This window comes from Anneissia japonica, unplaced genomic scaffold (genome assembly GCF_011630105.1).
Source record: "Anneissia japonica isolate Jap-2015-1 unplaced genomic scaffold, ASM1163010v1 scaffold694_len1028156_cov167, whole genome shotgun sequence".
NCBI lineage: Eukaryota > Metazoa > Echinodermata > Crinoidea > Comatulida > Comatulidae > Anneissia > Anneissia japonica.
Genome location: NW_022727885.1, coordinates 508597 through 517915, shown reverse-complemented (window position 1 = coordinate 517915; position 9319 = coordinate 508597). Strand labels below are relative to the sequence as shown.

Sequence of the window (9319 nt, the reverse complement as noted above, 5' to 3'; positions counted from 1 at the left end):
ATTCTACACTTAGCAATATTTTACATAACAGGAAACTATGAACAAATTGTGTAAATCGAAATGAGACAGAAAAAAAACTGACAAATATTTTAAAAGCTAAGAAATATGATAATAAATTTTACACTTGTGTATTTCGTCGTGTTTCTTACTGATTGACCTTGTCTTCTGGTAACGTATAAATATTTACAGTTTTACCCATAGGCCTACCAGCAACCGAAAACGCAAAACATTGGCAATTTCCGCACCACACCACACAATCTTCTTCAATAAAAATCGACACCAGTCAATTAGATCTGATAGGCCTATTTGGTTATTCAAATGATTAATGTGAAAAACAATTTCTTACAAATAACTTAGTAAGACGTGGTTTGTGTTGTGTACTGTGATTGGTTTGGAGATCAACTTCAATTGTCACGTACGATGGATTATTAGAAAATGAACATTTTTTAAGAATTTATTCCACGTGCACGAGATAACAAAACCAAGCACCATACACTCATAAACTTCCAGACTCAAATTTATGTTTAATCTAAATTTCGATGAAACATCATAGATACTGTTTTAAGTCAATATAAATATCAATAAACCAGAATGGTAATTTTATCCTCAAGCGTTTTGCGTCATTAGGTACAATCTCACGAATGAATACTCAAGATTTAATCTCCTACACACTCAGAAAAAGTTAATTCACCATTAAGGATAAGTTAGTTAAAGATTTTTATAAAAATTATTACAAAATATTGGATCGAAGTCTAGAATACTGAGAGTAAATTATAATGGCACGTTGTTTTTTTTTTGTTTTTTGTTTTTTTTTTATTAATGAGTATAACAGACTAATCTCTTAAGTATAAACCATTTGCATTATAAGCGTTTAAACTCTGTAATTCCTAATTATTTAAAATATTTACATTTGATTGAACCCCGTAGCAGCCATTATAGTAATTGTTGAATATGTAAACCAAAATGAGATGCTAATAATTACGGATATTTTACATTTTTTATAAATAAATCGGTAAAATATTACCATAAATTAATCCGAGATATTATAAACCAAATGAAACATTGTCAAACTAAAATACTGGAGTCCGCCATGGGCAATTCTTCAGAAGGGGACAACCCAAGTAAAGTCACACAGTTTCTGTTTTAAGATAGTATGCGGTAAAATCCAGAAAATCACTACAAAATTCAAAAAGATAATCTGAAATTACAAATCCTCGCCATTTTGCGCCATTATGTACTGAAAAACTAATGGTCTGTGGTCGATCCGCTTGATCCCCTTGATCCTTCCTGACCGCTTCCAGTCCGCCGGGCAGACTTTGCCTACTCTGGCAGATTTCGGAATGTTATTTATATATCGAGCGGATTGTTCGGCCTCGTTGGGATAAGGCTTAGTCGACTCGAACGGATCGACCGCGAACCAGAATAGGGGGTGTTTAAAACTAAGCTAAAAAATCAAATGCTCGAGAAATACTGCTCTGCATAAATTATTATTATTAATAATAATAATGACGATGATGATAATAATAATAATATATTATAGATGTATTTCATGACAACAGCCCTCTAAGCGCTCTTCATTCCATTTATCTGTTTAATTTGTACCGTTCCTCCTGGCTTGGTTGCTTGTTTATTTTGTGCTATGTTTTTTCCTACTTTATGAAGGTTGTAAATTATGTTATTTAAGATTTGTAATTATCTAATATTTAAGATTAGTCCGGGGGCCTTATTACATGCCCCGGACTTCTCGGTTCTCAGGACTTGTTGTACTAGTCAAGAAACAAGTGAACATATTAATTGAAATTAATTAAGTCAATTGCTGGCGTGCAAACTTGCCCAATTTCCACCTCGTCAATAGAGATTAGTTCATTTAAGTAGTTATCATTATAGTTTTTTTTCTTTCACATAACAGTAGCTATCTGAAGCTGGATTACATCTGTAAAAAAAAATTGGAAGTATTTATACCATGTAACGAAAAGACAAGCCAAACCAGTCACTCGTCGCAAATCCTGTTTCAGAGATAATGGCCAAAATATGCAGGAATGTCAAAATTTTTGAAATCTATTTTATGACACAAAACTAACCTTTATATATCTATATATCATTCTATGCTGTTATTTTCCCAATTGCAATGTTAAAACAACAAATTTAACGATTTGTTGATGGTTTCTGCCTAAGAAATGCTCGAAATCATAAACTTTGAAGGCCGATTTCTCAAATATTGTTTTTTTTTCAAACAGCGGTATGTTTAAACTGTAACTTCATAACAAAATGTGGGCTTTAAATGATTCTTTTACCACTTTATAACTCTCGACAATTTACTGTTTAACCCTGTTCCAAATATCATTTTGTGTGGACTTGCCACGCGAGGCCTATGATGTTAGGATCGGCCGATGGCCATTAATTTTTCAGTACATAGATATGACGCAACAGGGAGATGGTTTATAATCTCTGATTATCTTGTTTTTGAACTTCTTCATTAATTTTAAAGAAATTGCACAGTAGGGTGTTTTACGACAAGTTTATATGTTCAATACGAGTACGTTATGTTGTGTGCAATTTTGAAAATTTAAGTGTTTTCACTCCATTTATATAGTTTTTACATCATCGAATGTTTCTTCAAAACACACTTTCTTTATACCCAAAAGTAATACACTGAGACAAATGGAGTAGGTCATTATGAATTTAATTACCAATTATCAGGTGAAATTGTTGCGCCAAACGATTGTAAGATAGGCTATTGCTAGAAACTTGAAATGGAAATGGGAATTAGACAGCTAAGTAATGGACGTCGGATTCAGTTGTATTTTAAGAATTACAAATCGAACAAAATTATTTGCAAAAGAAGAGAAAAGCATAATCAAAATGTATTTTTTTTCTTCAGATTTTTCATTTTAAAATGAAATCTTAGTATTATCTCACTATATCACTCTAATTTTATCGGTGGTATTATAATAATAATAATAATAATAATAATAATAATAATAATAATCATAATAATAATAATAATAATAATAATCATAATAATAATAATAATAATATTATTATTATTATTATTATTATTATTATTATTATTATTAGATATTATAAATATTACTTTCATAATTATTAATATTTTTATATTAACCAAAAACTTCGGAAATAAAACATTGAAATCAGGAACCAATCAATGGTCAATAAAGAAACATCATGTTTTGTATACCTGTTACTACAATATAACTTCCAACAAAGGAAGAAAGAGAGAATTGAGAAAGAGGGGGAAGTGAAAGAGAAAGAAAGAAAATGTCTTCAACGTCATTTTAAATAAATAAGTTAATAAAGTTAGTACGTCAAGCTTATAATATCATTATGTTTGATTTATTGAAAATATTCATTCGTAACGGCCACCATTTTAAAGCTCTGTCCAGACTATCAAATTTTATTTGACAAAAATATGGTCATGATGACATCACATCATGACCATATATAGGCACATCATGACTATATATGGGCATACTAAAGTTTTTTTGTCAAAGAAAATTTGATAGTCTGGACAGAGCTTTAGATGATCTTTCAATACTGTTTACTAGGACCCAGAGAACTTTCAAATAGTACAGCTTATTTACCATCAGACCACGGACAGTAAAAACATCTTATCCTGTGGAATCAAAGCTTTTAATACTAAGGTTTAGAAATGTATTTATCAACCCGAAGTTTCGACGTCACAATTGCATTTAGGACCAAATAAACGTCAACATTAATCCAATAAGTAATTGAGGATGAGGGTGACTGCATTTTTTGTCATCATAATTGTCATTTTAAGGCTAAGGTTTTGTTCCGATAAGAAATATTATGATTAATTATGAAGGAGAAATCTGTCGCTGGGACTGAAGCAAAAATGATCGGATATTGCTTCTGGATGAATTCATAAACACAACTTTGGTGTGGATCAACCTTGACTATATATGGTCTGTTTTACATAATATTTCCTATTTCAAACGTGTAGTCACGCGCGCGTGCATACGTTTACTCACGTTCTTGTTTTTTTTTTGTTTGTTCAGTTTTCTGTATGGATATGTTTAATCTGTAATCTTTCACTTCACTTATCTATACAATAGCTGTCGAAACGACAAAACCCACTATCCAAATGACACATTGACAAAATTACATTACCAAAGACACAATTGAGTGCGAGTAAAAATGAAGCAAACACGTTTTGCTTGTCGAACACTTAGCGTTGTAGTAGTGCCTCTATATTCATTAAAATTTTCGAAAGGTTGAGTCGAGATCTTGTGTATGACAGAAGAAAGTAAAACAGTAAAACGAAAAAGTGATACATCGCTAAATTGACAATATGTTTTTCCTGGAGCATTTCCAACTTCAATGCCCTTTTTACTTGTGTAATTAATTTTTACCCACCAATTCAAATAGCTCTGTATAAGGTCAAAAAAGCAACCGTTAAAGACTATGTACATATTATTATATATTACTTTCTTTTGTCAGGATTATATATTTCGCCCTCTAATATTTGGTAGGCGAACAATCAAATCAATCATCACAACACTAAATTTACACTTACAAAATAAAATAGTGATTTAATCTAAAATTATACTTAAACAAAATATGATTCTCTTCCTTCAATTTCACCAAACCTGTTTGTGATCAAACGTGTATATACATATTGTATAATTATATAGGAATGCCATATCATATAATATTGATTACAAAGAATTAAACTATAAATGACTATATTAAATTACTTAGTTGATAATAGCACAAAGGATACCCACATTGCTAGGTGTAATTGAATCCGACAAAATGATGATTTATTTATTTGTATTAGGAGTCTTGAGAAGAAATATGCTCACGCTGAAGTCATCATCTTACAATTTAAACAAATCTGTTTGTGATAAAACGTGTATACACACAATATACATATAGAAATGTCATATCATATAATATTGATTAAAAAGAATTAAACTATAAAATGGCTATATTTAATTGCCTTGTTTATAATAGCACAAAGGATGCTCACATTGCTCCGTATAAATGAATCCGTATACTTACCAGCTTCCATGAATCTTTAAAAGCACTTAAAATTTTAAGTAATGTAATTGAAATTGAGACTATTGAGCTAACCTCGTGAACCTAGGATGAATACCATTTGCAGGATAGAAGAAACAGTATTCATTAAATATTTTATATTGATGTACCTTTATTAAATGTGTCATAAAAAACTCTTAAGAAATAAAAGCGTTATCTTTGATATTAAAATTTAGAATTGATTTACACTAATTTGATCCATTTTTTAAGATTAAAAGTATAGCCATATTGACAGTGTGCAATTATTTTGTCGTCTTTGTATATCAGATATCGGGCGGTGTTTTGTAGCATATTTTTGAATCAGATCATCATATATATGTTTTAAATGATTTGTAGTGAAGATTCATTGAATAAATAACCGTACTGGGAATGGATGAAACAGAGGCGCCAGTTTAAAGGCCCTCTGTCAATAAGAAAACAATTCATCGAGATAATAAAATCTATAATTTTTACAGATTGTGAAAATATGATATTGATTAAACAAGCTTTGAAATTCCTAAATTGTCAATTGGTATATTTAGGTACAGCACCAGTAATAATCGACGCACATGCATTTAGAACTACAATGAATGTGATACACCCTCTTTCTAAACATTTGCAGGAACCAGACTTGTTCAAATAAGTCATGTATTTTTCCCAATCCATTGTAATGTAGCGTAAATACGTGAAAATAATATATTCTCATTCTGAACCCAGACCCTTTGATTACCGATATAATGTCAGAACACCCAAAGCTAAATTTCGACAAAAGGTTGAAGTGCGTAGTGTACGCACAGTGTAAGGTTTTATTCCGTATGGTGTTCTATTTTAACAAAAAAAAAAAAAAAATACTATTAATACTCTTAGTACTAATACTAAATAATACTATTAATACTATTAAAATAAAATTATGAATTATGAATTATTATGAATTATTTTGTCTTTTAAGTGTTGTGGAACAATAACAAACAAAAATAAGGACATGCCTAAGTAGTTTATTTGCAGTGCAGATCTTGGTACTGAATTGATTAACATACTCGATTGAGATACATAGTTATCAGACCTAATAACCAGATCTAGTTAAGAAACGTGGAGTCCTCGTTTACACCAAGTTCAATAGCACTATATAATTATGAACACTGAGAGTTCTAATAACAATAAATATTGCTCTCGCGTGTTGCGATAGTTGTGAAGTGAATGTCTTTAATACAATTTTCTAATAAATAATAATAAGTGGGATTTGTTTTAGATCTAGTTATAAATAGAATAATAGTGTCTTTAATACAATTTTATAATAATAATAATAATAATATTAATAATATTAATAAACATTATTATCAATATTAATATTACTTTCATTATTATTAATATTTTTATACTAAACAAGAACTTCGGAAATAAAACATTGAAAACAGGAACCAATCAATGGTCAATAAAGAAACATAATAATAATAATAATAATAATAATAATAATAATAGTAATAATAATAATAATTATAAAAATAATTTGTTTTAGATATGGTTATAAGTAGAAAATTTTTCAGGAACTATCAACAGTTGTATTAATAACCTCAGCATAACGTACATCACTTCTACAAGAGGTATTATGGTTAACAGTTTCCCGTTCCGGCAAAAAAAAAAAAAAAAAAAAAAAACGATAGGAAAAACTGTTAAACTAAAATAAAACTGGGACACATAGTAAAGGGTTACGTTTGGTATACGCGTGTTGCAGTTATGTAAATTACACTACGCACGTATTCCTATCGTATTATAATAAACATTAAGTTGATCGATAGAAAAATAAATACATGTATTTTGTAAACGATAGATTGTTTTATGTGACTGTAGGTAGTCAAGAGTGTTATCCTCATATCAGTGAATGTCTAAAATGCACACTCGTTATGAAGTTGAGCAATGATAACATAGGTTTTCTGACAAACTGTTACTACAGTAAGTGTGAGCTCCAAAATTGTTGCAATGACTCATTTACCGTACGATATTTATTCTAATAAACTCCCGGCTATGAATAAACGCCCCTTCGAATGAACGCCACCTCCAGAGCCCAATTTGGTACGCCTCCCTCGAATAAATACCCCCTCAAAAACACTCCTCAACAATAAACGCCTCGGGGCGTTTGTTCGAATAAGTACGGTGTTTATTATACGCATTCGAAAGGCAGATGGCCGTGGTACTCGCGAAAGACTAAACAGAACTAATGGAAGCAACATCATTCTCAACACATTATATTAATGTTCTACTCCAATAGAATTTCATTTTTTCTAACCTGGTTGGGATCAATAAGTCTTTATGATCATGCAATAAACAATTTGGACGGTAATTATGTGTTGTAGTTCCACATATACAGTGAAATTAAGGGGCTTTTATCTGTACATAAAAAAAGTCCTTGGTAGAACCGTGGCCTAAATTATATTCTTATTTTTTTTTATCTCAAAGTACGACTGAAAAAATAAAACTTAGAAAAACCACCACCAACAAAGTTATCTTGTCATCTTTTAATCTAACCATTAAATCATGGAATGATATTTCATTTCATATACCAACTACATAGATTCTAGGCACTTGATTGGTTAAACGCCGGGTAATAGTTCCAGCCATGCCCTCTAATGCTTGCAATCTATGTATTGATATAATACAAATATTTACTTGGTTTTAATCGAGTCATAGTTAATAGGGTCATACTGATCTGGAGGCTGTACTACATAGGGCAGCTTGCAGATCACATCGGGCTGTATTTTTAACCATGTTCCTCAACACAGTATATATTAATATGATATTTCTCTTTATTTAATTCGTCAACATATATAAACGCGTGTAGTGAACTCTATCAACGCGTCACCAATCTGTTCAGAAACGGGAATAAATCAACTTCTGGAGTCGATTCTAGTCACGTAATGCGATCCTATTCGCAGTCAGAATAGATAACAAGTTAATGAAACCGACAAGATTGATGAGTTACCAATCCTGTTGAGAAACTCTAAACATCTTTTCCTTTTTTTAATGTCGAAAATCTCATGTTTCTTCCCAAATGTCATTTTATGAAATTCATGTGAAATAATTATATAAGACATAATAGACAACTCCATATCTTACGGTTGTAAATTCACAGATTTAAAAAAAACTATAGTGTTTGATTGGTATTTTGTGTTGTGGTTTGTTTTCCGTTCATATTTGCTAACGTTCACCAGTGATTATTGGGGAAAAAGGAAAGCAATGCCATTTTTATTGGCGTCTAAATAACATCACTGATTAGGGCAACAATTTGTTTACGCTAATGGCACTACTACGTACATGAAACACATTACCAATTTGTCATGAATTCATCAATCAACTAATTTAAGCGGTATTACGACATTCACATAAATTTCATTAATTTCATCAAGTCCTTAGGCCTACTGGAAATGATGTCGTTTGTTTTCACTAAAGCTATAATGTAACGCTTTGTTGCCACGCAATGGCTCTACAAAAAGCCTACAATTTAAGTACACGACGCTACGACTAAAGTAATACTGATATGATATGATTATGATAAGATTACACTAAAGTGATATGCTATATATATATAATTATATATATATATATGTATATATATGTATATATAGTATAGTCTATTAAATGGAAAACGCAAATTAACGTACTTAGTTTGGTTTGGTTTGAGTTTATTCGGTAAAAAACACCAATGATAACCCACGAAAATCAAGAAGAAGACTTATTTCCAGTGGGGTCCTTTTGGTGGTGATTGGGCAGTCACCGGAAGACAATCCGCTACTCTTTTCCGAAGAGTGTACTGCGTTCTTTAACGTGCACATGGGCCATAAATGCACACGCGACCAACGGCGCGGCCTAAACGTCTCATCCGTAACTTGTATTGCAGCCCTCCAGCTAAAACACAAGGAGAGGCAGCGATGGGAATAGAACCAGGGACCTAGAGATCTCCACGGTTCAGCGCACACACAGTGGCGACTGAGCTAAGCTACACTCAATAATAAATTAAATACTTTAATAAACTAGAGTCTTAGCGCAGCAAAGATAATGTTCAACGATATTTATTCTCCTTGCGATTATAGAACTGAGTGAAAAGAATGTAGCTGTTCAAATTTTACGTGAATGCTTTGCTAAATGTAGAACAATATTGTAAGGAAATCGTAAGATAATTGAGACGCCTGAGGGAAAGAGATTACACATATTGTGTGTAGAAATTAATAGTGTACAGAATGCGTCGGTACTGACTACCAGTCATATA

General features: G+C 31.2%; 1 protein-coding gene across 1 annotated transcript in view; it reads right to left on the bottom strand.

The window, feature by feature from the left end:
- The window catches only part of LOC117113856, a 31991-nt gene that overhangs the window by 8773 nt on the left and 13899 nt on the right, over window positions 1-9319 (bottom strand). The gene's annotated exons all lie outside the window — the stretch shown is intronic.